Genomic DNA, 25,680 nt, shown 5'->3' on the forward strand with positions numbered 1-25,680 from the left:
AACATGAAAAAAAAAAATTTAAAGCCTCAAAACCAGATTCTTTCACCTGGAACGACAGCACAATGCCTGAAATTCGACCAGTAGCTGAAAGTAACCTCCGTAAAACCCTGCAACAAGCTGTAAGCACTGCCCAAAGAGATGGTACAGTCCTTGAAGACCATGACTCAGACCTTGAATTCTTCTTTGGATATCGCGAGCCCAATGCCAGCTCCGACCAAAACGTGATGATATGGTCTTGGAAGACAACGACTCAGACAAAGCTTTCACCTTTGGAGGCTACCTCAGTACCAAATCCGATCCGCAACTTGACGTGTTGCATATTGTCGACCCCAACGATGAGTTCTTCGGATTTGAGGATCTTCGGCCCAGCATATACGACATCCCGACTCGTGAGTGCAGGATTATGCTGCGGCCTGACACCAAGAGACAGAGAGCGGTACAAGCCCACAGAGAGCGGCCTGCTGCCACACAGAGAGTGGTCCACGCACCGCGAATGGTCCCCGACTCCACACAGAGAGTGGTCCACGCACCACAAAGGGTGCCTGCCTCCACACAGAAAGCGATGAAAGACTCCACAGTAAGCTCATGTACAGACTCCACGATAGAAGCAACGCAAGACTCCAGAGAGCAGTCCTTGCATGAACAAGGAGTGATGACAGTTTCCACAGATAGACCAATGCATGATTCCACACAAGGAATGCTGCAAGACTCCACAGAGGGAGTGACACAAGCCTCCACAGCGAGCTCGTGGACAGCCTCCACGATAGAAGCAATGCAAGACTCCAAAGTGCAGTCCTTGCATGAACAAGACCATGAGGGTCTAGCAACCTCCTCTGAGCAACCAGCAGCAGACAATGCAAGTCTGCCATGCTCAAGTGAATAACAGAAAGACTATGACAGTCTGCCATGCTCAAGTGTACAGAAAGCAGACTATGACAGTCTACCACGCTCCAGTGAACAAGAAGAGGACTCTGACAGTCTACCCAGCTCAAGTGAACGACAAGAAGACACTGAGGCTCTACCCACTGTATGTGCGACAAGTGATGACGGCATCCCACTTCCCATACCAGATGTGCAACGTGACAGACCCCAGCTAGAATGTACAGAGGCACTCGACAATCACAGTGAGACTACTGGTGACTCCGGTGACACCACGTTACTTCAAACCTCACTTCCTCGAGCCTCTCCGCAAGCAAATGCATTCCTGAATGTTTTGACTCCCAACGGGGAGCATCAAGAAACCTCAGAAGATGCAAGTGAACCTGAAATGACTCCAGACGGGGAGCATCAAAAAATCTCAGCTGACTCAAGTGAACCTGAAATGACTCCGGACGGGGAGCATCAAGAAATCTCAGCTGACTCAAGTGAACCTGAAATGACTCCGGACGGGGAGCATCAAGAAACCTCAGAAGATGCAAGTGAACCTGCAGTGACTCCGGATGGGGAGCATCACGAAACCAAAGGTGATTCAGGTGAACCAGAAATGGCTCCAGACGGGGAGCATTGACAAACCAAAACTGACTCAGGTAAGCCGGACATGACTCCTGACGGGGAGCGTCGCCAACTCAGTGACGGCACGCTCAAGGAAACAACAGATGCCACAAAGCATGCTGACACGAGCAACTGTGTGAAGGACTCGTATTATCCACAGAGTGTGGTCCTTGAGTGCAGCAAACACAACAACAAAACCAACCACCACCACAACAACATCAAAGACAATAGCAAGAAGCTTACCAAAGGCAACAACGTCGACAACAAGTACGACAAAAACAACACCAATGGAACTACGACTGGTACGACATGGTACACCTCTGCAAATGAGGGACACTGTTACTGCTCAGCTCAGTACAATGACATACCATGGCAGGACGATGCATCTTACCAAATCACGTTTTGCTGCACTACCAACAGGCAACATGGCTTTCAGGACAGATGCCATCAAGAATTACCACCACAAGCATCGAAAGAAAAAAAAAAGAGTCCAAATCCGACAACGAAGTGATTTGACCACTTCTTGGTTCCTCCAGCACAGGGACACTGATGGCGTTTACAATGCAATGCCATCATCAACATCACCAACTCACCAACCAAACAAGAAAGCCATTCGACCATAATAATTAATGAACTTTGGACTCATGCATATGATTTGGACTTATTGCTCAATGATCACTGTTATCATAACTTGTACAGAGTATCACTCATCTACCTAGTTTGTTCAATTTTCTTCAACATTGTACAGAAAATATGTAACACGAAAAAAGGGGGGATGTGGTGATATACATCACTGTAAGTTCACCAAGGCTTAATGTACATACACTACACCTAGCTAGACACTAGAGGGAACACCAGAGATATGACACACAGACAGTCAACCAATAGGTCAGTAAGATAGGACACGACCAATGGGCAGTCACGATACACACAGAGGTGACACTACCACAGGAGGACATTACACCAACCCATATAAAAGGACACATCACACGTGCTCAGTCTCTTTCCAGTGGAGACTCTCAGTGAGTACAGACACAGGGTTGATTGAACATCACACCCACCACATGGATTGTAGCAGGCTGGTTCGTCAGTCTGAGTAGCTATAGCAGGATTAACAGCAGCGTCGAATCCAAGTAGGAGAATTGTTAATCGTTTAATAAATGTGTTAAAGCTATCTCCACATCTGAACCTTCCTTTGTCAGAGTGCGCATCAAGGAAGCAGCTTATGCTACGTCAAGAGCATAACAAAACATATGGCGGATGGTTGATTTGATACTGGCCATTTTACACTATTGTCCAAAGTCAAAACCACTTCCATGAGTTTGTTGCCTAATTTCCAACTCATATTTTTCTTGGAAAAAGTTAGCTAAAGAATCAACACTTACAGGTCAGCGCATCATCAAAGTTCAACTTAGTAGGAGAGAATAAATGATACATCAAGAGGTAGACGATATCAAGCATGTTCTTTAAAAAACCTTAAGATTGTAGGAATTGCACAATTTCAGGATCCTGGAAAAGAATGTGTTAGAGTAGAGTATTGTGCAATAAATCTTGATTTTATATAAACATATAGGTCAGCATACTCAGAAGTTGAGGGGAGCAAGGGAGGAATGTATTTTAAGTATTGTATTCCCTCTAGTTGTCAGCACCATTACTAATCACAAAGACATCAAAAGGCAGATTCTACAATACTCCCTTTCAAAAGATAGCACCTGCAATCAGCCAGTCACTTAGAAAGTTCATCTAAAATCTCAAACATTTTTTAGCTAAGGTGGTTAAAATTGGGTTCGTAGATGAATAGACTGATTGATAGACAGCGATGTGTAGCCTTTGCTTCAATTCTCTTAGTACTGGAGAGTTAAGAATTGGCATTGCAATTGATTATCTGGCAGCCTAATTGGGAGCACGAATGGCACTGTGAATTAAAATTAAAATTACTCACTTTTAACTCCCCTCGCTTTGGTTCCAAAGAAGAAACAATCTTATTATATTCACATTGTCAGATGGGCAGATATCTTTACCCATGCGGAATATTTTTTCCTGCCTGAAGAGAGATGTTTTAGGAACATAGGATCTTACGAGCAGGAGTAGGCCATTTGACCCTTGGGCCGTGCTTCAATAAGGCCATGGTCGAGATTCTCCGACCCCCCGCCGGGGGCGGGAATCATGCTGAGCCGGTCGGCGGGCCCCCCTGGCGATTCTCCGGCCCGTGATGGGCCGAAGTCCCACTGCTGTAATGCCGGTCCCGCTAGCGTGAATTAAACCACTACGCTTACCGGCGGGACCAGGCGGTGCGAGCGGGCTCCGGGGTCCTGGAGGGGGCGCGGGCCGATCTGGCCCCGGGGGGTGCCCCCACGGTGGCCTGGCCCGCGATCGGGGCCCACCGATCCGCGGGCGGGCCTGTGCCGTAGGGGAACACTTTCCCCTCCGCGTCGGCCATAACCTCCGTGATGGCCGACGCGGAGGTGACCCCTCACTGGGCATGCGCGGGGATGATGTCAGCAGCGGCTGACACTCCCGCACATGCGCGGACTTCCGCCGGCCGGCGGAGCCCCTTCGGCCCCAGCTGGCGTGGCGCCAAAGGCCTTCCACGCCAGCCGGTGGGACGGCAACCACTCCGCCGCGGGCCTAGCCCCTAAAGGTGAGGGCTTGGCTCCTAAGGGTGTGGAGAAATCCGCACCTTTGGGGCGGCCCGACGCCGGAGTGGTTCACGCCACTCCATCCCGCCGGGACCCCCCGCCCTGCCGGGTAAGGGAGAATCCCGCCCCATAGCTGTGGTCTAAGCTCCCCTTTCCTGTCAGGCCTACCCTATAACCCTTGACTCTCTTGCTTCACAAAAATCTGTTTAACTCAGCCTTGAATAAATTCAAAGACCCAGCCTCCATTACTTTCTAAGGAAGAGAATTGCACGTACCAAAAAATTCTCCTCATCTCTGTCTTAAAATGGAGATCTTTTATTTTGAAACTATGTCCACTAGTTTTTGTCCCACCCCACACAAGGGTACATCCTCCCAGTATCCCCCTATTATGTTCCCTCAGAATCTTATGTTTCACTAAGATCACCTCTCATTCTTCGAAACTCCAATTAGTATCGGCACAATCTGGTCAACCTTTCTTCGTAAAATGAGCCCTCATCCCAGCAATGAACCAAACAAATATTCTCTGAGCTGCTTTCAATGCAAGTGTATCTTAATAATAAGGAGTCCAAAATTGTACACAGTACTCCAGATGTGGTCTCACCAATACCCTGTACAGCTGCAATAAAATTTCCAAACCTTTCTAGTCTACCCCTCTTGCAATAAATACCAATATTCCATTTCCTACCTAGTCACTTGTTGTACCTGTGTACTAACTTTATGTGATTTGTGTACCTGGGCACCTAGTTCCCTCTGTACGAATGGGTTTTGCAAACAGCACGGTAGCACAATGGTTAGCACTGTTGTTTCACAGCTCCAGGGTCCCAGGTTCCGGCTTGGGTCAATGTCTGTGCGTAGTCTGCACGTTCTCCCTGTGTCTGCGTGAGTTTCCTTCAGGTGCTCCAGTCTCGGCCCACAAGTCCCGAAAAACGTGGTGTTAGGTGAATTGGATATTCTGAATTCTCCCTCAGTGTAACCAAACAGGCGCTGGAGTGTGACGACTCGGGGATTTTCACAGTAACTTCATTGCAGTGTTAATGTAAGCCTACTTGTGACACTAATAAAGATTATCATTATTATTTAAATAGTGTACTACTTTTCTATTCTTGCCAAGTGAACAAGTCCACGGGCGGGATTCTCCCGCAACTGGCCGGAAGGCCCAACGCCAGCGCCAAGAGCACTTCCGGGGGCTAGGCCGGCGCTGAAGGGGTTGGCGCCGCGCCAAACGGTGCTGAAGAGCCGGTGCGAGTTGGCGCATGTGCAGAACTGCCGGCGTGGTTTCGCGCATGCGCAGACCGACCGGCGTGTTCCTCGCATGCGCAGGGGGGGTTCTTCTCCGCGCCGACCATGGCGGAGCCCTACAAAGGCTGGCGTGGAGGGAAAGAGTGCCCCCACGGCACAGGCCCGCCCGCAGATCGGTGGGCCCTGATTGCGGACCAGGCCACCATGGGGGCCCCCCTGGAGCCGGATCCCCCTGCGACCCCTGAGGACCCCACTAGACGGCTGACAAGCCAGGTCTCGCCAGGTGATGGACTATGTCCATTTCACGCCGGCGGAACTGGCCAGGAAATGACGGCTGCTCGGCCCATCATGGCTCAGAGAATTGCCGGGGGGGGGCCACTGCCAACGGCCCTCAACCGGCACGCGTAAACCCCGCCCCCGCCCGAAAACCGGCGCCGGAGAATACAGCAGCCGGCGTCAGAGCAGCAGGGCGGAATTCACACTGCCCCCCGGCGATTCTCCGACCTGCCGGGGGGGGGTCAGAGAATTCCGCCTCACATTTACACAGATCATACTCCACTTGCCAACTTTTTGCCCACTTACTTAACCTGTTTACATCCATTTGCAGAATCTCCACCTCCTCTTGATAATTACTTTCCTGCCTATCCTGCTGTCATTAACAAATTGAGCTATGATACATTCAGTCTCTTCATCCAAATCATTGATATAGATTGTAATTATTTGAGGACCCAGCACCGATCCCTGTATTACTCCACTTGTTACAGCTTGCCAATCCAAAAAAGACACATTTATCCATACTCTCTGCTTCCTGTTGGCCAACCGATCCTTTGTATATGCTCATATGTTATCCCCTATACCATGTGGTCTTATCTTGTGTATTTATCTTTACTGTATCAAATACCTTTACGATATCAAATATCTTTACCTGTATATCTTTACTATATCAAATTCTTTTTTGAAATCCAAGTACACCACGTCTACTTGTTCCCCTATATCTGCCGTGAATGTTACTTTGTCAAAAATTCTAACAGATTAGTTAAATAAAATCATGATTTTCAACATATCCTGCTCTCACCTCCTAAATAATGGATTCTACCACTTTTGCCATGACAGGTGTTAGGCTAACTGGTCTATAGTTTGTTGATTTCTGCCTCCCTCCTTTCTTGAATAAAGGAGTTACATTAGCTATTTTCCTATTTGCTGTAATATTTCTCGAATATAAGGAATTTTGGAAGATTAGAATCACTGCATCTGCTATTTGTGTTGTCACTTCTTTTAAAACCCTAGCATGCATGCCACCTGGCCCTGGAGAATTGACAGCTTTTAAGTCCTTTCGCACCTTGACTCTGATGATTGTGATTATATTAAGTTCATCCTTCTGTATCACTTCTTGATTTTCAAGAATCTTTGGGAAATTTTCTAAGTCCTCTCCCATGAGAAGACAGTCACAAAATACCCGTTCAACGCTTTGTTTCTCATTATCAATTTCCTTGACATGCTCTCTCCTGGGCCAACACCAGCTTTTCCTATTCAAACACTTGTAGGAACTTTTAATATTGGTTTTTATATTACTAGCTAGCTTTCTCTCATATTCGGCTTTGGGTCGCTACATTATCTTTTTCGTCATTCTTTACTGGTTCGTAAAATGTTGGCCATGCTCAATTGACCTTAGTGTCCATAGGGGTTGCTGGGTTACAGGTATGGGGCGGAGTTGTAGGCTTTAATGGGGTGCTCTTTCCAAGGGCCGGAGCAGGCTACATGGGCCAAATGGTCTCCTTCTGCACTGTAAATTCTATGTTTATAAATTTCTTTCAACTTAATAAAATCCTTAACTTCCTTACTTAGCCAGGGATGATGCATCCTTCTCAAAGAGCTCTTTTGTTTCGCTGGGTAAATCTTTTTTGAGCATTATTAAATAACTCCTGAAATGTCTGTCTCTGCATCTTCAGTGTTCAACCTTTTAACATAGGCTGGGATTCTCCATTTTGGAGCCCAAATGCTTCTGCCAGCAGAGAATTGCCACTGGCCTCCGCTGGTGCTAGGAGCAGGGCCAGGTATGCAAGTCTCTCCCCTTCATCATGCTAATTTATGCATGGGAGAGACCTAGCCAGATTCCGTCAGATTCCCGGTATTGGGCTGCCATTTTGATTGGGAAGCCCAATGCTGAGGTCTGGCGGCAGTCTCTCTCCTGCCATCAATGCAAATACTTCCCCTCCCCCCCACCTCCCCATCAGGCTCCCCCATCAAACCGTCCCATCAGTCCGCCCCATAAGACCTGCCCATCACACCCGCCCATCAAAAACCCCCTCCATCAGAGACCCCTCCATCAAAGACCCCTCCATGAGAGACCCCCCCATAAGAGATCCCATCAGTCACCCCTGCCTGAAAGCTAAAGTGCAGTCCAGGCTGTGGAGTGACCATTCACTGTATCTTCACTTACCCTTCCCTCAAACTTGCTGCCTCAGAGAAAGGTGTTTAAAGCAGCAGCTGTTATAAGTGTTAGAGGCTTCCTTGAAAGCCAGTACACTTAATTTTTTTAAAAACATAGAGTACCTAATTCTTTCTTTCCAATTAAGGGCAATTTAGCGTGGTCAATTCACCTATCCTGCACATCTTTGGGTTGTGAGGGTGAGACCCACACAGACACAGGCAGAATGTGCAAACTCCACACGGACAGTGACCCGGGCCGGGATTGAACCCAGGTTCTCGGCGCTGTGAGGCAGCAGTGCTAATCACTGCACCACTGTGCTGCCCTAGCCAAGTACACTGAAAAGGGCTTCAAATCCTTGGAAAGTATTTGAAATATAAGTCTTACATTCAATTTGACACAGCAATATATTGCATTAGCCAGTGAGTGACAATTTTATTACTCCGGAGACAGGTGCTTGGACTGTTGATCCATCTTTTCCTTCACACTTGAATGCATCTCAAGTACCCTGCTTTGATGCTTGCCACAACACTCTTGCAGTGACTGACAGCTCCTTGCACATCAAAATCAGCAAAGTGATTTCACTTCCTCTTTTCCAAAGCAGAGAGGACAAGTAAGATGCCAAAGAACAAGCTGGACCATCCCAAATCGGGCTTCATGCCGGGTGAGAAACCTGGCGCAAGTCACCTGAAACTAACAGCAATGTTTATAAACGTCAAGCTTTGATTAACAGCTCTTGGACCACATCAAAGAGAGTTAAGTGCTTTCTGTTAATTTCACAGCTGACTGCTTCACAGTCACTCAAGTGTGAAGGGAGATGATGGAACAATGCAGACAGCTGGGAGTGTGTAGAAGTTGTCAATCACAGCCAAGTAAAATCAATATCAAAGAGAAATTAATGAATGGCTTGCAGATCAAATATCTGAGGGGGTTAAACCCAGATGACTGTTTTTTTCTTTCAGGAATTGACAGGTGCTGCTTCCTGTGTTGGTGCCAGCAGGTGCATTGCACAGGTGAGCTTCAAAGCATGTCTCTGGGGGTCTCTTTAATTAATAGGTCTCTGGGGGGAGGGGTCAGTTCACCCCTGTACTGGGTGGGAGGGAGGCTGAGGTGACCTAGAAAAACCTTGGGATGGGGGACTGAAGTAGTGTTCCGGGGGGGGGGGGGGGGGGGGGGGCTCGCTATTGGCCCCCACTCAAAATTGCAGCCCGAAAGTGGGATTCCCTAGAGAAGCCTCGCCATGCAAAAATTGGGTTGAGGATTGGGAATCACTTCCAGATGGGCGACACAGTAGCACAGTGATTAACACTGTTGCTTCACAGCGCCAGGTCCCAGGTTCGATTCCCGGCTTGTGTCCCTGTTAGTTCGGAGTCTGCACGTTCTTCCAGTGTCTGCGTGGGTTTCCTGCGGGTGCTCCGGTTCCCTCCCACCAGTCCCGAAAGATGTGGGGCTGGATTCTCCTATTTTGAGACTAAGTGCTGACGCGGTCATGGAAACTGTGGTCTCTTACGCCTGGAAAAATGGCATCAAAAGGCCACTGATTCCCTGTTTTGCTGGGGGCTAGCAGGGAGCTGCGTAGAGCTCGCAGCTCTAGCTGCTGATCCAGCCCCCAGCACTTCTGGGTCAGAGGCCGTGCCTGCGCAAGGATCCTGGGTGCCAGAGGGAGTGCCAGGGTGCCATCCTGCCCTGTCCTTGACCAGTCGGCAGTCTCCAATGACCTGGAAACTCGCGCAGGTGCCATTTTGACTGGTCCACATTTGTAGAAACTAATACTAACGCCCTGGCAAGATATCTTGGGTGCAGCCGTTAGGCCCCAGGCGCCGGGAGAATCCCGTGAACACATATTTAAATTAGCTATTGGACTGATTTAAATATGATGACCTGGATCACGCCCAGCGAGGGCGAGATCTAGATTGTGATGTCTCGCGAGATTCCATTAAATCTCACGAGGCATTTCGAGCGTCATAAAGGTCGCGAGAGAACTCGTGATATACGATTCACCAGAACACTACTCCCAACACAGTTCAGGCGTAGACCTTTCAAACAGTACAAATCCCACTTTCCCCAGTGCCCCATGAATTGAAACCCATTTTCCTCACATTTCTCTCTTTGAGCTATACATTCATCTGTTTAATCTTCTGTACCCTACGCCAATTTGCTCGGGGCTCGGGTAACAGTGAAATGGTTGTTACCCGAGAGATTCTGCTTTTTAATTTATCCCGAGCTGCTCATGCTCCCTATGCAGAACCCCTGTCCACTCCTCTCTACATCGTTGATATCTACATGGACCACAACAACTGGATTCTCCCCCTCCCACTGAAACTTCCTTTCCACCCTGAGCAGATGTCTTGAACCTTGGCACCGGGCAGAGAGCACAGCCATCTAGACTCCTGCTCTCAGCTGCAGACAACTGTATCTATTCCCCTGACTACATTGTTTCCTACTTTCACTACATTCCTGTTACATCTCCCATCTTGAATGGCTTCCTGTACCATAATGCCATGGTCAGCTTGCTCGTCCACCTTGCTGTCCATATTCTCATCCAAACAAGCTGACAGAACCTTTAACCTCCACTTGAAAAAATGAAAATGAAATGAAAATCGCTTATTGTCACAAGTAGGCTTCAAATGAAGTTACTGTGAAAAGCCCCCAGTCGCCACATTCCGGCGCCTGTTCGGGGAGGCTGGTATGGGAATTAAACTGTGCTGCTGGCCTGCCTTGGTCTGCGTTAAAAGCCAGCTCTTTAGCCCTGTGCTAAACCAGCCCCACTTCAGGGCGGGCCTGGCTATCTGACCTCACAAACTGGGCAGCTAATCAGGATTAGTAAAAGCCTTGTTTATGGAAGATAATGGCATTCGGCGAGCGAGCAGCAGCCGAGTTCTGGGGCTGGATTCTCCGCCCCACCACATTTCGGTTTCACCCTGCCGACGGGATGCTCCGTTACGCCGGCTGGTCAATGGGGTTTCCCATTGTGGGGCAGTCCCACGCCGTCGGGAAACCCCCGGACTGCCGGGGCATCCTGCCGGCGGAGAATCCAGCCCCTGGTGTATAGGCCCAGCCTCTCTGCCTCTATGAGTTTTGCAAGAGGCTGTCCTCTCGAGCAATGGCCCATAATCCACAGTGGTGGCCAGGGTTCTTCTTCTGTTTCTTAAATAGATTTTTAAAGAAGTTATTAGTGAGAGGGAGCCTTCGTCAGTGGCACGGTCGCACAGTGGTTAACACTCCTGCCTCACAGCTCCAAGCCCAGGTTCAATTCCGGCCTCGGGTGGCTGTCTGTGTGCAGTCTGCATGTTCTCCCTGTGACTGCGTGGGTTTCCTCCAGATGCTCCGGTTTCCTACCATAGTCCAAAGATGTGCAGGTTAGGTGGATTGCTAAATTGCTCCTTAGTGTCCAAAAGGTTAGGTGGGGATACTGGGTTACAGGATAGGGTGGAGGCATGGGATTAAGTAGGGTGCTCTTTCTGAGGGCCGGTGCAGACTCGATGGGCTGAATGGCCTCCTTCTGTGCTGTAAATTCCATGATTCGCATACAAGCACCCTCTCATACTGCAGCTGGCTGCTTCTCTGGTGCTGAACGGTCTCTGATTGTCCCTCCAGTTTCAAATGGCCACCACTGCCCTTAATTGGACAGGGGATTTGTCTCCATGTCCATTGTGGGGTGTCCTGGTCAAAATTCAAATGAGTGACTGTTTCCCCCATGAACTCCAGATCGGAAAACTGTGTTGTTTCCCAGCTCTAGAATTCAGCAAATAGCACAAAGTCAGGTGGGTTAGAGCACACGCTTGTATGGGAGAATGCCTGATAATCTTTCATAAATTTACCGAACTACAATCTGACATCAATATTCCAATAAACCTGGCACAGGGACTGCAGCGGTTCAAGAAGGCAGCTCACCACTGTCGTGTTGGGTGTACCGATGCACAAATGATCCAACACGGCTGTAGATGGTACAACTCTGTTTTATTGTCTAAACAACGGTAACAACTAACTTCTGTCTGTGGTTCGTGCTTCACCAGCTAACCTGTGGACCCAGCCCTAGCACTATCTTAGTGAGGCGCTCAGCACATGGTATATGTCTGAGTGGCACGCTGTGAGCTCTGTGCTCTGAGCTATCTCCTGGTAGAATGAACGGGAACTGTGGTGTTCCCTGTTTTATAGTGCGTGTGCTCTCACTGGTGATTGGCTGCGATGTGTGTGTGTGTTGGTTGGTCCGTCTACCTGTCCATCAGTGTGTGTGTGATTGCACCATGATATGTTAATGTGGATATCGTGACAACCACCACCTGTTCATGGGGAACGAGTAATGGGCAAAATGAATTAAAATAAATACATTTTCCAAAGTGCCTGACACAGACTTGCGAATATCTCTCCTTTTATGATCAAGACATCAGGCAAAATGAGGACACAGTGGCAGACGTTATCAAATAGCCCGGTGCATGGGAGAAGACAGTGAGCAATCTGGGAGTATTTTCATTTCCAATACATTGATGTTTCAGTGATGTCATATAAATGGCCTGACATTCACACTGCCAAGATCCTGGATGATTATCCTTAAACCCCCCATTGATTCAACCCAAGTTAATGGGAAGAAGTTAAATCAACATCATTAGCAACCGTGTTTTTAACAACTGCTAAATGAACAGGCAATCTATTTTCAAGTCATGCTAGCTGTCAGGGTTTTAAAAAATTGTAAATGAAGGTGAAAATTAAATGGTGCCTGCAGCCTTAGCAGGTCATTGTGCTGAAGGTATGGTACGCCTTTGCTGGGATGGTTTGACAGACTGGTACTGGGTGATGAAAGAGATTACCTTCTTGCAGGCTTGATTAAAGTGTACAGAACTCAAAAGGTAAAACAGTAAACCTCATTTGAATATTAGAAACTTAACATCAAACAGGAATCTATTTTAATGCAGGGCTTTTTTTTTCTGGGAAAGCAAAATACCGGGATGCCAGAAATACAAAACACAAAATAAAGACAGGAAATGCTGGAAACACTCAGCAGGTCTGGCATCATCTGAGGAGCGGGAATAAGAGTTGAGATTTCAGGCGCGGGATTCTCCTGAATCCCCTGATGGCCCGACGGCAGCGTAGAAGAATGGCATGAACCACTCCGGCGTCGGGCCAACCGGAGGTTGTGGAATCCTCCACACTTCCGAGGGGCTAGGCCGGCACTGGAGGGGTTGGCGCCGCGCCAACCGGCGCCGAAGGGCCGGCGCGAGTTAGCGCATGCGCAGAACCGCCGGCATGGTTCCGCGCATGCAGAAACCGGTCGGCGTATTCTTGCGCATGCGCAGGGGGGTGTCTTCTCCGCTCCGGCCATGGTGGAGCCCTACAGAGGCCGGCGTGGAAGGAAGGAGCGCCCCCTTGGCACAGGCCCGCGCGCAGATCGTGGGCCCCGATCGCGTGCCAGGCCACAATGGGGGCCCCCCCCCGGGGCCGCATCCCCCCGTGCCCCCCCCCCCCCGAGGACCGCACGAGCACGCCTACCAGCCAGGTCCCGCCGTGTGGGTCTATGCCCATTTCACGCTGGTGGGACTGGCCAGAAACCGACGGCCGCTCGGCCCATCGGGGCCCGGAGAATTGCTGCTGCCTACGGCCCCCGACTGGTGTGGCCTGATCCTCGCACTCGCCTGTAAACCGGCGCCGGAGAATACGGCAGCCAGCGTCGGAGCGGCAGGGGGGGATTCACGCCGCCTCCCAAGGATTCTCTGACCCGGCCGGGGGGGGGTGGGGGGGGGTCGGAGAATTAATTCTCATATCTGTGATCTTTGATCAGAATTTCATTCTACATTGGCTTTCAATTCTTTTCAGAGGTTTTTTTTAATGTAAGGCCACACCGAGCAGTTCAACTACACTTTGTTTATTTAAAATAACTATTATATACGTCACATGGTAGATCCCAAATGGATCTGACCTGCCAGTGCCCAACTGGCCAGCTGTATATGTCATCCAACTCGGCATTGTTCAGACAACTCCTGCCACCTTAGTGGGGGAGCTCATATTCTGCAAGGTTCATGGGAAGTTAATTGCGGGTCCTAACACTTTGCAAACTCTCTTTGGCTCATTTTCTCTTATGTTTAGCCACTCATGTTCAAGAAGATGAAATGCCTTAAGAGTGAAGCGACATGTTCTACTATAGGGCTTCCGAAACCTTTACCCACTGTGACACGACTTTGACACTTCAAAGTTGTTGTGACCCCAGGGTGTGAACCTGGTGGGGTGAAGTGGGGGGAGGAAGGGGAAGATCTGTGGGAGCGATGGGAGGGCGAGTGGAGATCTGTGAGAGTGAGGGCTAGTGGAGATTTGTGAGAGTTAGGGCTAGTGGAGATGTGTGAGAGTGAGGGGGGCTAGCAAAGATTTGTAAGAGTGCGACGGGGCTAGCGGAGATCTGTGAGAGCGAGAGGGGTGGACAAGAACTGGGAGAGTGATGGGGGCTAGCAGAGATCTCTGAGAGCAATGGGGGACTAGCAGAGATTTCTGAGAGCGATGTGGGTCTAGCAGAGATCTCTGAGAGTGATGGGGGGCTAGCGAAGATCTCTGAGAGGGATGGGCGGCTAGCAGAGATCTCTGAGAGTGATGGGGGGACTAGCAGAGATCTCTGAGAGTGATGGGGGGACTAGCAGAGATCTCTGAGAGTGATGGGTGGGCTAGCAGAGATCTCTGAGAGCAATGGGGGGCTAGCAGAGATCTGTGAGAGTGATGGGGGGCTAGCGGAGATCTCTGAGAGTGATTGGGGGCTAGCAGAGATCTCTGAGAGTGATGGGGGCCAGCACAGATCTCTGAGAGTGATGGGGGGCTAGCGGAGATCTCTGAGAGCGATGGGGGGGGCTAGAAGATCTCTGAGAGTGATGGGGGGCTAGCAGAGATCTGGGAGAGTGATGTGGACTAGCAGAGATCTCTGACTGCGATGGGGGGCTAACAGAGATCTCTGAGTGCGATGGGGGGCTAACAGAGATCTATGAGAGTGATGGGGGGACCAGCAGAGATCTCTGAGAGCAATGGGGGCTAGCAGCGATCTCTGAGAGCAATGGGGGGCAAGCAGAGATCTCTGAGAGTGATGGGGGGGCTTGCAGAGATCTTTGAGAGTGATGGGGGGGACTAGCAGAGATCTCTGAGAGTGATGGGGGGCTAGCGGAGATCTCTGAGAGTGATGGGGGGACTAGCAGAGATCTCTGAGAGTGATGGGGGGCTAACAGAGATCTCTGAGAGTGATGGGGGCTAGCAGAGATCTCTGAGAGTGATGGGGGCTAGCGGAGATCTCTGAGAGTGATGGGGGGGACTAGCAGAGATCTCTGAGAGCGATGGGGGGCTTGCAGAGATCTCTGAGAGTGATGAGGGGGACTAGCAGTGATCTCTGAGAGTGATGGGGGGCTAGCGGAGATCTCTGAGAGTGATGGGGGGACTAGCAGAGATCTCTGAGAGTGATGGGGCTAGCAGAGATCTCTGAGAGCAATGGGGGGCTAACTGAGATCTCTGAGCGTGATGGGGCTTGCAGAGATCTCTGAGAGTGATGGGGGGCTTGCAGAGATCTCTGAGAGTGATGGGGGGCTTGCAGAGATCTCTGAGCATGATGGGGGCTAGCAGAGATCTCTGAGAGTGATGGGGCTAGCAGAGATCTCTGAGCATGATGGGGGTTAGCAGAGATCTCTGAGAGTGATGGGGCTAGCAGAGATCTCTGAGAGCGATGGGGGGTTTGCAGAGATCTCTGAACATGATGGGGCTAGCAGAGATCTCTGAGAGTGATGGGGCTAGCAGAGATCTCTGAGCGTGATGGGGCTTGCAGAGATCTCTGAGAGTGATGGGGGGCTTGCAGAGATCTCTGAGCATGATGGGGGCTAGCAGAGATCTCTGAGAGTGATGGGGGCTAGCAGAGATCTCTGAGAGCGATGGGGGGCTTGCAGAGATCTCTGAGCCTGATGGGGGCTAGCAGAGATCTCTGAGAGTGATGGGGCTAGCAGAGATCTCTGAGCGTGATGGGGCTTGCAGAGATCTCTGAGAGTGATGGGGGGCTTGCAGAGATCTCTGAGCATGATGGGGGCTAGCAGAGATCTCTGAGAGTGATGGGGCTAGCAGAGATCTCTGAGAGTGATGGGGCTAGCAGAGATCTCTGAGAGTGATGGGGCTAGCAGAGATCTCTGAGCATGATGGGGGCTAGCAGAGATCTCTGAGCATGATGGGGGCTAGCAGAGATCTCTGAGAGTGATGGGGCTAGCAGAGATCTCTGAGAGTGATGGGGCTAGCAGAGATCTCTGAGCGTGATGGGGCTTGCAGAGATCTCTGAGAGTGATGGGGGGCTTGCAGAGATCTCTGAGCATGATGGGGGCTAGCAGAGATCTCTGAGAGTGATGGGGCTAGCAGAGATCTCTGAGAGTGATGGGGGGCTTGCAGAGATCTCTGAGATTGATGGGGTCTAGCAGAGATCTCTGAGAACGATGGGGGCTTGCAGAGATCTCTGAGAGCGATGGGGGGCTAGTGAAAATCTCTGAGAGTGATGGGGGTTAGCCGAGATCTCTGAGAGCGATGGGGGGGTGGTCTAGCAGAGATCTCTGAGAGTGATGGGGGGCTTGCAGAGATCTCTGAGAACGATGGGGGGCTTGCAGAGATCTCTGAGAGTGATGGGGACTAGCAGTGATCTCTGAGAGCGATGGGGGGCTAGTGAAAATCTCTGAGAGCGATGGGGGGCTAGTGAAAATCTCTGAGAGTGATGGGGGATAGCAAAGATCTCTGAGAGCGATGGGGGGCTAGTGAAGATCTCTGAGAGTGATGGGGGATAGCAGAGATCTCTGAGAGTGATGGGGGGCTAGTGAAGATCTCTGAGAGTGATGGGGGGGGTTCTAGCAGAGGTCTCTGAGAGCGATGGGGGGGTGGTCTAGCAGAGCTCTCTGAGAGTGATGGGGGGGGGGGTCTAGCAGGGATCTCTGAGAGCGATGGGGGGGTGGTCTAGCAGAGATCTCTGAGAGTGATGGGGGGGGGTCTAGCAGAGATCTGTGAGAGCAAGCGGGGTGACTAAGAGCTGTGGAGCCACAGGGTAGGATAGCAGAGAGCTGTGAGAGTGATGGGAGGCTAGCGAAGATTTGTGAGAGGGGGTCAGGAGCTGTGCGAACAAGGCGGGTACGGTATGAGAGAGCCTTGAGAGTGTGGGGGGCTGGTGGAGGGCTGTGGGACTGGGAATTGGGGAGGGGACGTAGTGGGAGTGGTTTGGGGGAAAATGGGACTGTAAATAAAAGGCACCTACTGACCTTTTCACTGGCTTTCCTGGGACCGGAATCAGGCCACAAAGATTGGTCAGTTCGGCCAAGCACACCATTAAAAAGAACGTGAAGATTCACTTGGTTGGAGCTCCACAGCAGACATTGTCGCCTCAGACCTCGTAATCCCAAAATTTCAATTAGGTTGTCACCCACAATTTGGGAAGCCCTGTTCTATATATTGTCATGTGAGAGTACCTTTAAGAATTGGGTGTTTATAAATGAGTGTGTATATAAGTATCGGTAGTGAGAGTACCTTTAAGAAATGGGTGTTTACTACTGCAGTGATGTCAGAGAGTGGGTGGAGCTGGGCTGTCTGTCAGCTTTTTACTTTCGTTTTAGGCTGTTTGCTGCAGGGTGTGTTTTAGTTTCGTTTTCAGAGCTGGATAGCTGCAGTCACAGCCAGAAGGTGTATGAATCTCTCTCTGTAATCTAAAGACTGTAAATCGATCCTTTGGTGATTTAAAACTAATAACTGCTCTGAGTAGTGACTTTAACCTGATGTGTTTCTGTTTTAAAGGTTTTTCAAGTCTTATGGATGTTAAAAGGACAGCTTAAGCATTATTTAGTGTTGTAGTCTTTGGGGGTTGTATTTGAAATAATGGTTGCTAAGATGTTCTATGTTTTAAAAAGGTTAACTTGAGTTCATAGAATAAACATTGCTTTGCTTTAAAAATTACTTTTCGATTTCTGCTGTACCACACCTGTAGAGTGGGACGTGTGCTCCCCATACCACAATCTAGTAAAAGATGTGGGTCAGGTGAACTCCATGATACATTTTGGTGTTCTCTAAACCCTGGCCCATAACAATATTCACAAATGTTCACCCTGTGCAGACAGAACAAGTTCATTGTGATTGTTTGAACAGTAATTTATTTACACTGCAACAAACCAAACTCTATGCAAGAAAATGAAATGCATGAGACAAACGTGAAATACTCATCATCAGTTTCGACAGTGAATTAGGCATCTGGAGCTAGAATGACAGGTAGTGAGGCACAATCGGTTCACCAACATCCCGACATCTCAACTCCCAACTTTAATTTTAATGTATTGTAGATTGATGGGATTAAAATCCCTTTTGTATGCTCTCTGGAAAAGTTCTACATCGATAGAATCCATAGAATCACTACAGTGCAGAAGGGGGCTATTTGGCCCACTGCATCTGCGCCGACCCTCCGAAAGAGCACTCCACCCATGACCACTCCCCCGCTCTATCCCCGTATTCTCACCTAACCTGTACATCTTTGGTCATTTAGGGACAATTTAGCACGGCCAATCCACCTAACCTACACATTTTCGAACTGTGGTATAAGGGCCCTTCCAATTGATATCCTTATTTCCCATTTCTTTTATTCTGTGATTATCTTTTTGATCCTTGGATATTTAATGGACATATAACTTTAAGTCGAGCAGAGGAAGTGAGGGACTCAAAGGTGCACAATAGTACTGTGCTCTTAGAGATTTAACTTTAGGACAGCATAACTCAACCTTCCTGGTGCCCGAGAGATTGCAGGGATTTGGTTCCATCGATTGGCTGGTGGCCATGAATTGCCAAAGGCCGTACTCTACCTGGCGACAGGCAGTGGTTGGGTCCGACCCGTGTGGGATTGTTTTCAGAGAACCCAGGAAGGGACAGTCAGATCCTGGTCACTGAGAGGAGAAGATGTGAGCTGCTGTCTGTCTCACTCTCTGCCTTTCTCCTGCTCCAGAAATGCTGCCCAGCAGCTGTTTTCTGAAACTGCAGAGAAATTCTTATGACCTGGATAAATCTACAGTGAAAACCATTGCAGACTGGAAGCAGGATAAATCTACAGTGAAAACCATTGCAGACTGGTAGCAAAAGCCTCCAACTGAAGGCCTAGACTGAAGAAAGGTTTATTGGAAGATATCCATCGCACAGAGATTTTTATCCTTTTCATTTTTTTCACACCCATCTTTCCCGTGTGCAGCACGGTAGCACAGTAGGTTAGCACTGTGGCTTCACAGCGCCAGGGTCCCAGGTTCGATTCCCTGCTGGGTCACTGTCTGTGCGGAGTCTGCACGTTCTCCCCGTGTCTGCGTGGATTTCTGCCGGGTGCTCTGGTTTCCTCCCACAGTCCAAAGAAGTGCAGGTTAGGTGGATTGGGCATGCTATAATTGCTCTTTGTGTCTAAAAAGGTTAGGAGGGGTTATTGGGTTAAGGAGGTAGGGTGGAAGTGAGGGCTTAAGTGGGTCGGTACAGACTCGATGGGCTGAATGGCCTCCTTCTGCACTGTATGTTCTATGTTTATGTTCCCCTCTGTGTTTGTCTGTCTTGTGTATGTGTAGACGGTGGGGGAGAGTTAAAGAGGGGGGGGGGGTTATCAATTAGATAATAGTTAACTACAGTAGCATTTGCTGCCTATTTACTCATAGTTATTGTTCTTAAGAAAAATTAATGCTGTTTAAATTTACAAACCTGACTATAGTTATTGTGCAACCAAAGACCAGACATTTTGGCTATTTTCTAAGAATTAATTATTCATTTCAATTGTGTTGCGACTCTGGGTCAATTGGGGCTGGAATTGACCGCGCGCTAGACCAGGGTGTCGTAAAAGTGGGAGGCAAACAGAATACCCAGAGGAAACCCATGCAGACACAGGGGGAATGTGCAGACACCATACAATCACCCAATGCCAGAATCAAATCTGGATGCTTGGCACTGTGAGGCAGCAATGTTAACCACTGTGCCACCATGCCGCCCATGAAATTACTTTGGCCAAGCTCAGGCCAGTCCTTACTGGGCATGTGACCATAGCATAAAATCTTGCCTCCGTAAAATTAATCTATCAGGACTTGGGTGTCTGGCTAGGCCAGCATTTATTGCCCAAATCTAATTGTCCTTGAGAAGATGGTAGTGAATACTTTCCATATGGTGTCAGTATATCCATAGTGCTATTAGGATGGGAGTTCCAGGGGACCCACCTTGACCCACTAACATTGAAGGAACGATGATATATTTCCAAGTCAGAATGGTGTGTTATTTGCAAGGGAACTCCCAGGTGGTGGTGATCCCATGTGTCTGCTGTCCATGTCTTTCTAAGTGACAGAGGTCGTGGGTTTGGAAGCTGCTGTTAAAGGAGCATTCGTGAGTTGCTGCAGTGCATTGTGTAGATTGTACACATGCTGCCACCATGTGTGGGTGGTGGAGAGAATAAATCATAAAGGTGGTGGATAGGGCGCTAATCAAGCGGGCTCTTTGTCAAACTTCCTGAGAATTGTTGGAGCTGCACTCATCCAGTCAAGTGGAGTGCATTGTTGGGAGCACAAGTATTCAGTAAACTACTGGAATATCGTCAGCGCCCATTGCTTTGGCAGTATCCAAAGCCTTCAGCTGTGTCAGACTAGCTTTGCGGTAAGGTGTTGGGTGCAGTTTGGTAGGTATTATTAAGATGCCGAAAATGTTCCGAGTTCAACAGTTAAGTATTTATTAACGAGGGATGGGGTGGAAGGGCTGAGGGAGAGGGACGGGGTGGAAGGATTGAGGGAGAGGGACAGGGTGGAAGGGCTGAGGGAGAGGGACGGGATGGAAGGGCTGAGGGAGAGGGACGGGATGGAAGGGCTGAGGGAGAGGGACAGGGTGGAAGGGCTGAGGGAGAGGGACGGGATGGAAGGGCTGAGGGAGAGGGACGGGGTGGAAGGGCTGAGGGAGAGGGACGGGGTGGAAGGGCTGAGGGAGAGGGACAGGGTGGAAGGGCTGAGGGAGAGGGACGGGGTGGAAGGGCTGAGGGAGAGGGACGGGGTGGAAGGGCTGAGGGAGAGGGACGGGTGGAAGGGCTGAGGGAGAGGGACAGGGTGTGGAAGGGCTGAGGGAGAGGGACGGGGTGGAAGGGCTGAGGGAGAAGGACGGGGTGGAAGGGCTGAGGGAGAAGGACAGTGTGGAAGGATTGAGGGAGAGGGACGGGGTGGAAGGGCTGAGGGAGAGGGACAGGGTGGAAGGGCTGAGGGAGAGTGACGGGGTGGAAGGATTGAGGGAGAGGGACAGGGTGGCAGGGCTGAGGGAGAGGGATGGGGTGGAAGGATTGAGGGAAAGTGATGGGATGGAAGGATTGAGGGAGAGGGACGGGGTGGAAGGGCTGAGGGAGAGGGACAGGTAGGAAGGGCTGAGGGAGAGGGATGGGGTGGAAGGATTGAGGGAGAGTGACGGGGTGGAAGGATTGAGGGAGAGGGACGGGGTGGAAGGATTGAGGGAAAGTGATGGGGTGGAAGGATTGAGGGAGAGGGACAGGGTGGCGGGGTTGTGGGGGGACGGGGGTGTGGGGGGGTAGGGGGTGGGGGGGCGGGGAGGGGGGCGGGGGGTGGGGGGGGCGGCGGGGGGGGGGGCGGGTGTGTGTGTGTGTGTGGAGGGGGGGAGGAGGGAGCTGCCGTTGGCCTGGCCTCCTCGTTGGTAAATTTGGAGGTGCTGAGGTTGTCTCTGTACCGAGGCCCTGGACCACACATTGGAGACCTGCTGTGCCAGATCAGGCTCCATACCCAGATCCTGCTGGACACAATCCTCATCCTCCTCATCAGATGCTGACTGCGTTCGTCCTCCTCCTCCTCCAGTATGTTGCAGGGGCGTTGTGGACAGTCAGGGCTGGGAGACATCTCGTGATCCTCAGGGGTGGGGTAGCTGTTAGTGTCACTGGTGAGGCTTCAACTCTGAGAGGGCTTGTGTGGCAGGGACAGCGGCAATGGTGCACGTGTCCTTTGTTTGGCGTGAGCTCTACTAATCCCCTGCTTCCTCTGCTGTGGGGCTGTGCTTCTAAGGAGTGCGTTTTAAGGAGTTTACTGAGGAATGGCAACATCTGGTGGGCCGGTGATTGAGCATAGCCCTGCCCATGCCTTTGCTGATACCGCTGGGTTTGAGGGTGTCCAGATGGACGCGTTTCCACGTGACCAGTGGTCCTCAGAGCATTTGCTGGGTTCTCAGGGTGAGCAGTCAGCAGTGTGAACATCCAGGAGCCTGTAAGTTGCAGGTGGGGCTGGGTTGAAATGAATTAATGTAGTAATGGGTGGTCGTAGCCAGGCCACCCTGATCCCGAGGGAGACGCCCCAAGTACATACACTTGCCACCAAGTCGTTCCCCACTTCTCCATGAGGTCCGGGCATACCCACTCCAGCAAGCATGAACAGTTCAAAAGTTTGCTCAGCTCCTTGCTCCCCCTCAATGGCCATGACGCCCGGGCCCCGCTTGTAAATACTTGCACCAAATTACACCTGTGTGACTCCCAGCTGTGAAGGGTAGAACAGAACGGGAGTGGGGTGGAGATTGCAGTACGTTAAGCAGATTTAAACACATGCTAATCGATGATTTGCATGGTGTGGCTGGCATGGGGCAGGTAGTTTTCTGAGGCCGATGGGGGGGGGGGGGGGGGGGCGCAGTGGAGCATCACAGCGGGTCTGGTGCCTGGCAGCTATCCCCTTATACAGGCAATTTGCCATTCCCGATTGGGAATCCTGATACTGGTGTCAGGCAATGGAGAATCCACATTACGGGCCTTAACGCTGTGTATTGGTGGATCCCCCGACGTGGAGCCGGCCTGCTGTGATTCCCACCCTGTGACTTGGGTCACCATTAGCGGTTGTCTTCTGGGGGCGACCGGGCCCGGCTGCTGCTCAGGTATCCCAGATGGCTGTTGCTACCACTTTCTGGGCCTGCGTCACACCACACCATCTCCCTCCAGGACTGCATCTGCCCCATGTCTGGACGGCAGCTAGTTACTGGGGTCGGCCCGCCTTCTGACCATCCGCCCCCTCGGATGTTACTACCTCCACCTGCTGTACTGGATCAGCTGTGTGGTGCGTACCAGATAGTGTCTCAGGAGCTTCTTCACTAAAGTGCCCGACTAGGGTGAGTGTTTGTGGGATGGTGGAGGGTGTTGGAGATGTCCACATTCCAGAATGAAAATTCAGGAGCATGCTTGTGTGTTCTTTTGGTGCAATGTTATGTTTTGACCTGCCGTTTTGACTTTGCATAGATTCCTGAAACGTCCTATCCAGTTACATAGAAAGTGTTAGGCTGAAATTGCTGGACATTGATCAAGCCTGTGGGGGCGTTTTGTTCCACAGCAGCTGCATGGTCGCTCTACTGGTCAATTAGGGTATTGGAGTGTCCCTGTTTCTGTGTTGTTTAACTGACTGGACTGTGGAGTTTACTTTGCCCCGTGATTTGCTTTCTCCCCTTAATATGGTTTTGTGCTGCAATTGGATTTCAGATTGCCTGACAATCTGGATGACTTTGTCAGGGGTTAAATCTTCCTTTGGCTGAATCATGTCTGAGAGTGTATTGTCCACCACTCCTGCAAATACTCTATGCTTGATTAGCTCAGGTCACCGTAATCACAACCATCAGCCTTTCCATCCAGCTCATGAAGGCATTGATAGATTCTATCTGCTGGTTATGTTTCTCAAATTTAGTCCTTTCAAAATGTTGTTACTTCTGAGGTTAAAGTAAGCATCAAATGATTTTAAAACATCATCAAATTGTGCAGATGATTCATTGATTCCTTGACTAGCTATTATGTCATCCATGATCGGGCCTATCAAATAAAGCAGCCGGTTAACTTGTTCAGCTTCTGGCCAGAATTCTCCGTTTGGGAGACCATCGGCGGGGTTCTCCGACCCCCCGCCGGTTGCTGAATTCTCCAGCACCGGATATTCGGCGGGGGCAGGAATCGCGCCGGTCGACGAGCCCCCCTGCCCCGGCGATTCTCCGGCCCGCGATGGGCCGAAGTCCCGCTGCTGGAATGCCTGTCCCGCTGGCGAGGATCAAACCACCTCTCTTCCCAGCGGGACTAGGAGGCGCGGGCGGGCTCCGGGGTCCTGGGGAGGGGGGCGGAGTGGGGTGATCTGGCCCCGGGGGGGTGTCCCCACGGTGGCCTGGCCTGCGATCGGGGCCCACCGATCCGCGGGCGGGCCTGTGCTGTGGGGGCACTCTTTTACGACGCATCGGCCGTGTAGGTCTCCGCGATGGCCGATGCGCAGGTGACCCACCCCTGCGCATGCGCAGGGTTGACGTCAGCAGCCGCTGACGCCCCCATGCATGCGTGGACTTCCGCCGCCCGGCAAAGTCCTTTCAGCCCCGACTGGCATGGCGCCAAAGGCCTTTCCTGCCGGTCAGCGGTGTGCAAACCACTCCGGCGCGGGCCTAGCCTCTCAAGGTGAGGGCTTGGCCCCCTAAAGGTGCGGAGAAATCCGCACCTTTGGGGCGGCCCGAAGCCGGAGTGGTTCACGCCACTCCATCCCGCCGGGACCCCCCCCCCCCCCCCCGCCCCGCCGGGTAGGGGAGAATCCTGGCCCATGTGCTGGATTCTCCGTTGCCCGAAGCTGAAATCATAATTGACGAATGGGCGGCGAATCGACTCCGACGCCCAAATTGGGGCCGGCGCCGGTGCCGGTTTGATGCTGGTCAGCCATGCTCTGCCCCCTCGGAAATGGCGTAATCGCATTGCGCGCCACACGCTGTTGCAACGTTGTTGGTGCGCCATCGGCAGGCCCTCCCACGATGCTCTACCCTGATGGGCCGAGTTCCTGATGGCGCAGGACACGTGTGGTCTCAGGGGTCCGGAACCCGGCGTGGCATGTGCAGACTGTGTGCAGCACCGCCACGCACGACTGGGATCTGTGCCGCTGGCCGATGGGGGTGGGGGTTTTCCACGAGGGCTGGGGGGAACTGTGGGGGGGGGGGGTGGCCAGGGGGTGGCCTGTGGGGTCGCAAATGGTGGGTCAGGTCTGTGCACAGCTGCCACCATGTTGTACGGTGAGACTGCTGCAGATCTTCAGCTGTGCGCTAGCAGGGGTCTCTGCAGTGGGTGGTGATGGGGGGAGGGGTCTGGTGGTGTGGGGTCAGTAGGATTTGCATTGTAGGGGTGAGAGTGGCCTTCCGAAGGACTTTGGGTCCAATTCCCTTCAATAGTTACCCCCTTTCGTCCACAACGAGGTCCATTGCGTCAGGACCATGCTTGTAAATACCTGCGCCATTTCACGTCCGTGTGAATTCCAACCCTGAGGACCGGAGAATCACATCGGCTTGGAGAGGATGGTGACAGTCCCATTATTAGGATGCAAATTGATAAGATTTGCATCCTCCAGCTGGCGTGTGGCGTGAACCTCAATGCCGCCACCAGCGGCGGACCGGAGCATTTTTTCCGAACACTGGATTCTCCGCCCCATCGGGAACTCCACTACTCTCAGCAGGCGTCAGAGAATCCAGCCCCCTGTCTTTTTATCCTGACCTGAAGCAATCATGAATCTGAGAATCTCTTTTTTCAGAGTCCCCTATTTTGTATTTGATCTGGATCTTGGATAAGACCAAGCTGATAAGGAACAGTGGATTTCTGATACATGGTTAAAATTTTGAAATTGCTGTTTCACATTTAAGGGTTTTTTGCAAATCCAGATGACATCATTTCGAACACCAACCCTTCTTTACAAAGGGCTTTCCTATGCTTGTTGGCTTTAGTGAACTCGCACAGTAATAGCGGTTGAAATCTCAGCATTTAACTTTTTCAACAATGACTGCTGGGACCAACTGGTTAGAGTCCTTCCCGTTTAGCACCATATTCTCGGGTCATGGAAGCATCGAATCCTTGCTTTTGTTGGGTTATCTGAAGCTGCCTACTCAGTCACTGTT

The sequence above is a fragment of the Scyliorhinus torazame genome, chromosome 1 (genome assembly GCF_047496885.1).
Source record: "Scyliorhinus torazame isolate Kashiwa2021f chromosome 1, sScyTor2.1, whole genome shotgun sequence".
NCBI lineage: Eukaryota > Metazoa > Chordata > Chondrichthyes > Carcharhiniformes > Scyliorhinidae > Scyliorhinus > Scyliorhinus torazame.